The following is a 6,208-nucleotide window of genomic DNA, read 5'->3' as shown; positions in this document are numbered from 1 at the left end:
GGCGCACTGCTACAGTGCACCGCTTGGGAGCGCGGCGGCGCGCCCGCCTAGGGTTCGGATCCCACATACAGACCGGTTCCCGCTCACTGGCTGGGCGAGGTGCGGGCGCAGCACCGAGGGTTGCGATCCCGTTGCCAGTCCCAGTCTGGTACGGGTGCAACACTGAAGGTTGTGATCCGTTGCCGGACACGAAAAAAGACAAAAAGGAAAAAAAAAAAAAGGTGAAAAAAACTCATGTCTTGAGTATCTCATATATACTAGTCTGGATCTTTTGCAAGCACAACCTTTTACTATTCCTGCAAACAACAATAAATGAGTTTCGTTCTTTCCCATTTTGCAGCTGAGAAAACTTGAGGCTAAGGAAAGTTTAGTAGTTTAGCAGTCACACAGTCAGTCAAAGGTAGAGCTGGGATTAGAATTCAGGTAGGTACAGCACCGAATGATTTGGGGCCTCTCGGATGACTTCCAGATCACCAGGTGGCACGCTGAATGTTGCAGGAGGAGCGACAAGGCAGAAGCCTGGGCGGCAGTGAGGTCTGTTTTGTACACACTGAGATGTCCAGGAGATGGCTCTGGAGAAAGCAGGGTCTACAGAGAAATTTGTAACTCTCTAGTGCTGAGCAAGCGGAAGATCTGTTCCTCTCCTTACCATTCGTCAGAGGATCACTGAATCCTTGCATCCATTAGCAGAGTCTGGCAGGTGGCAGGGAGGTGGCCAGGACCCCCTGGTGATTTAGCAACAGCTGCAGGATCAACATTGTGGCACAGCCAACAACATGGAGCCAGCAAGCCCAAGCCAACACTTGGGGGCCCCGCATGGAGCTTATCATAAAGAAAAGGTGCTGGGCGGCTTCAGACAATGAGCCTGCTGTCTCTGACAGCTCCTGCGTGCTTCACTCTCTCCTTACTCTCATGTCTGGGGCTAATGAGGTAGCTGGAAAGAAAGCAAAACGTGAACAGACACCTGCCTGTTCCCTTTCCTCCTTCACTTCCTCCCTTCTTTTCTTTTTAATTTTATTTTTTATTTTTCCTCCCTTCTTTTTTGCTTTATCTTTATCCGTGGCTCAAATTTGCACAGAGCACCTACTGTGCGCTAACCCAGTGCAAAGGACTAAGACGGAGGTCCAAGGAACAGGAAGGAAGTAGGCATGTACTGAGGGTCTATGGCATGGTGGGCACTGCAATTGAATACACAATTGAATTGTGGGAGTATGGAGGGAAGATTAGGGGTGTGGCTGTGTGTGTGCGTGAGTATATCCGTGTATGTGTGTATCCTTTCTCTTTGTGGAAGAACCTGGGGTTTCTTGACATTGCACTCATTTCTTATTGATTGTCCTCTACAAACTCCTGGGGACTTTCATTGCATGTTCAGCCCAGGTGCTGATCATAAGCATTTAGTGCGTTTCTAATATGTGCCTGGTATTGACATAAGTTATCTCACCAAATTCTCGTTTTTTAAAAAAAGAGATAGATGTCCTTATTCCCATTTCAATAAATGAGAAAAATGAAGCCCCAAACATTGCATTTCTTGCCTAATAACATTTAGATAAGATGATAAGAAAAGTCAGGAGTCATTCAAATATTTACCAAGCAACTACTATGTGGCAGGCACATGGATTCAAACCTAGGAACTCATGTTACTCCAGCTCTGCAAAACTGCCTCTGATTCCACCTGGGAAGCTAATTAGGACTTAAATCATATCATGTGTTAAGAGACAGAGCCCTGACAACTGTTCATTCATGCATTCATTTACTGTGCAGGTATTTATTTATTCATTCATTTAATCATTTATTCAACAACTGTTTACTGAGTTCCTAGTATATACCAGGCACTGTGCCTATCAGTAGGAGTGACTGGTGACCACAAAGAGATACACTCTGGCTCTAATGGAGCTGGCCCTCTGGAGGGGGAGTTACACATTAACCCCTTAACCATGCACATGGGGCCCAGTCAGCCACTGAGATCCATGGCCAGAAGGAACGGAGACAGTCTTACAGCCTGACACCAGGGAACCTGATTGGCCTATGTGGGTCCAGGAGAGGCTTCCCTGGGGAAGTAAGGCTGAGCTGGGTCCAGGGCTAAGCAAGGGTTAACTAAATGAAAGGGGAGGAAGAGCCTCTGGTCTAGAGAGAACAGCACATGCATAGGGCCAGAGCTGCAGGAAAGGTGACTACTCAGTGGGTCACATCTAAGACACCCCACGTGCATGTCCCACAGTCCCTCAGCCTTACCCTGCCCCATTTTCTCCCCGATCTGTCCCCATCTCACTCACTGAGAGCACTCTGGTCCCCTGGCCAGGAACCTGGGGGCCTCTCAGTCTCCTCTTTGCCCTCACATCTCGATTCAATCAATTATCAAAATCTCTCGACTTCTATTTTATTTCTTAACTCCATTCTCTCCTCTCAGTTCCCTCTTCCAAGGCTTTGGTTGAGACTTCACTCTTTCATTGGGATTACTGAAATTATATCATTCAACCATTTGACAAACATTTACTGTGGTCCTACTCAGTAGCAGACTCTGTCCCAAGCACTAGGAGTATAGCAATGACAAGCCAGGCATAATCCCGGACCTCATGGAGACAGTGGGAAGGCAGACATTTACCCATCTGCTTGTTGACCATCTGTATCCCGGCCTCCAGCCCCACTGCTGTCTATGCATACTCCTCACTTGGCCTGCGTGGTCTGTGTACAATGCAAACCTGGTGATGTCAATCCCCCACGCTTTATGGAGAGGAGAACGTCGAATTATCTTAGCACTCATGGTTCCCCATGGTCTAGCCCCTACCACTCATGTCATCGCCTGCCAAGGGCAGCCTGTATCTATAAAACAGATAGCCACATAATATATCTTAAGACGTTGTATTATTTAAGAGAACGGTCTCAGGACCATAAACCCTTGGGTGCCATTTGTGACCTTTCTCATCTCTACTTGCTTTTCATTTAGTCATGTGATATGTCATGTAATACATCAGACACTGGGAATCAAATTAAAAAAAAAATCATATGCAATATCAAAATAGACCAAAGAAGGATAAACTCTTTCCTGAATCCAGTGTAGGGTTCTCATGTTTTTGCAGTTAGAGGTAGAATTAACCCTTCCTCTGCCTTAAGGTACAGTGGCTGTCAGGCTTATAGCTAAAGAGGCCTGGAAGCAATGCTCCCTGGGAGGAGGAGTCCCCTGCTAGCTCTAATCGCCTTAATGAAAACACTTTATCCTTATCTGTTTTTGGCTAATCTCTGGAAAGGCCGGAGGTCACCTTTTCAAGCATCTATTGCAGCTCTCAATAGCTGTTCCTGTAAAGTTCAGGAGCAAATATTAAAGGACCTTAGTTGAGTGTTCCTGTAACTGTTCTATGATTTTTATTTTTCAAATCAAGATTGTTATTCTTTAACTGAGAAAGATAACTTCAAATTCATTTTTATTTGCTTATGTGGGGTCTTTAAAAAAAAAATACATGCATACTTGTAAAAGTTTAACTCAGCCCTTGCCAGAAAGGAAACATAAGGAGCAGGGTGTACTAATGCATGGAAAGAAAACAGGCTGGGATTGGACAGATCTGAGTTGGAATTCTGGATACATCACACCCTAGCTGTGTGGCCTTCAGCAAATTGCCCAACCTCTCTGAGCCTTAGTTTCACTCATATATAAAATAAGAATCATGATATCTATCCAAGAAATATGGTTTGAAGATGAGAGGAGACTTAGATCTCACTCCTGCAAGAACTGATTCAAGGCCAATGAGAAGAAAATCATTCTCTCTTCTGCATCTGGTGAGCTGATTCCACCACTGGCTAGAGTTGGCTACTCTATGGCAGGTCTGCTACCACTTCCAGGTTCCGCACCCACAGCAGGTGCTGTCTTTCAGCCACACAACTACTTCCCCACTGAGCTCAAGGGCAGCTTCAGAATTTCTCTAACATACTGTTTGTGCAACCTCTGTCAACCCAACTGAGGTTTCCATGAGATGACATATGTTCCCACATTGGCCTTTGGCCCTCATCAGCTCAGAAACTGAGTGAGGCTGAAGCTCAGGGTGGACCCAGGGGAAGCCTTCCTGCAGGGATTTGTCTACTTTCCATTTCTCAGACTGTAGACCCACGAGCAATCAGAGCTGAGCCAACCATTTGCCCGATTTCCCCATTTGACAGGTAAGAAAGCTATACAAAAAGCAGAAGCAAGGTGCTCCAGCAAGCCTTCCGGCTTCTGCTTTCACCTACTGGCCAAGTGGATCCATGAAATTGCCACCTGATAACAGCAACCTTAGGTGTTCGCGCTATTCTTTAGACCTGTCCCACCACATAAGAAGGCTCAGGGTCTAAAGAGGAAAGCAAACCTAAGACCAGACCTGGCCACTTCTGTGGGTCCCAGTTCATCTGGACATCACCATGAGTTTTAGGACAGTTTGGCCAAGGTCAAGGATGAAAAAGATTGCATCCACTGTCAGTTCAGTCGAAGCACCAGTGCTGGAGTCACAGCTGTCAAGAGTTTAGGCTCTGCCACTTAGCCTCTGAGCACTAAGCCCCCAGACATTTTACTGAGTCTCTCTGGGCCGCCCTCACCTATTAAAGGGGCTGATGTCTCCTAACTTTGGGTGCTCAGATCATCAAATGGCATGAAAGTCACAAGCATAAATGCTGACTAGAGTAGGTGTTTGTTTTGTTTGTGTGACATCTGGCACGGGGGATGGGGCACAGGATTACAGGGTTTATCCACCTTTGACACTTGAGTCTGGGTGGAAGGCCATTAAAATCACCAGGGTAGGTATATTTGAAGGGAAAAAGCCCCAAGAGGGAATCAGAGACTGGGAAGGGAGGAAGCAGGAAGAAGCAAGGGCAAGGTGAGGGAAGCTGAAGGAGGACCTTCGAGTACTTTTGGCCACATGTAGGATCTGGCTGGGTAGCAGGAACTGAACGACTGACTGTAGGAGGCCCCGTGTAATCTGGTCTCCTCTTACTTCTCCACCTCTTGGCCTCCTGCAATACACTGTGCTCTGTCATGTGGATCTACTTGCAGTTCTCCAAGTATGAATGGTGTTCTGTACCCCTGTGCCTTTTCTCATGAGTTCATGACCCATACTGTTGCAATTACAAAGATGGAGATCTGAGCAAGCCTTCTGAGCAGGAAGCCCTCTCCAGGCACTAGTAAAAGAAGGTCCAATCCAAGTTCCAGGATCAGAGGTGGGAGAGAGAAAGATCTGAGCAATCCTTCTGAGCAGGAAGCCCTCTCCAGGCACTAGTAAAAGAAGGTCCAATCCAAGTTCCAGGATCAGATCCATCATATTAGCAATTGCTCTTCTTCGTAAAGGGGTTGGTTGGGTGGTGGGAAGAAGGGTGGAAGGGTGGGGAGGGGTGACAGTAGTCCCTTTTCTTCATGGACTGAAGATATTTGTTGCATGGAGGTAGCCATTCTCTCTGTTCATGAGTGGACCTACATCTGCTTTAGATAATGAAGTCTTCATCTACTCTCAGAGAATTCACCCTTGCACAACTTTACCTTTAGTTCCGCTCCCCACCACCACCACTGAATGCACAAGTGGCACCAATGCCATTTTATATATATTTCCTTCCTCTTTCCTAATCACTTTCAAACCACTTAGTTGGGATTACGAAGGGGTGATATAAGAAGCCATGTCATAGAAGGTAGTGAAGTGCTTAGGTTCAAAGCACAGGCTTTGGATTTAGGTCCATGCCAATGTCCAGCCTATTTGACGTTACATAGCACCTATTTGACTTATTGGTAAAATCTTATAAGGTCTCTGAGACTTACTTCCCTCCTGTAAAGGAATGCTAAAGTCTATCCTTGGGGACCCTTGTGAGGGTTACATGATACGAGCACACAGCCTGACACAGTAGGAGCAAACACTCAATATTCTAGATGTTGAGCTTTGAGATTCTGGGGGAGTTATTGCCTCATACTGGCCCTCAGTTTACCTCTCTGTATAATAAAGTGTCCAGATTAATGAATTCTAGAGATTTTTCCACTGCTGGCTGTCTATACACAAGATTCGTTCTATGCTGCTCCAAACATTTCAGATACTAGTTAGAAGCAGAAGAATTGACACAAGCAATTGTATTTGTCATGGCTCTAGGCTACAGATTTTAAAAAAAAGAGAGAGAGAATATTGACCCCAACTAATTTAGACAGCAAAAAAATGTATTAAAGACTTAACTCACCTCACAAGAAGGGACACAAATCAGACTTAGATTC

This window comes from Galeopterus variegatus, unplaced genomic scaffold, assembly GCF_000696425.1.
Source record: "Galeopterus variegatus unplaced genomic scaffold, G_variegatus-3.0.2 Scaffold1426, whole genome shotgun sequence".
Classification (NCBI taxonomy): Eukaryota; Metazoa; Chordata; class Mammalia; order Dermoptera; family Cynocephalidae; genus Galeopterus; species Galeopterus variegatus.
The sequence above is the reverse complement of the archived record's forward strand: the minus strand, read 5'-3'. Positions refer to the sequence as shown.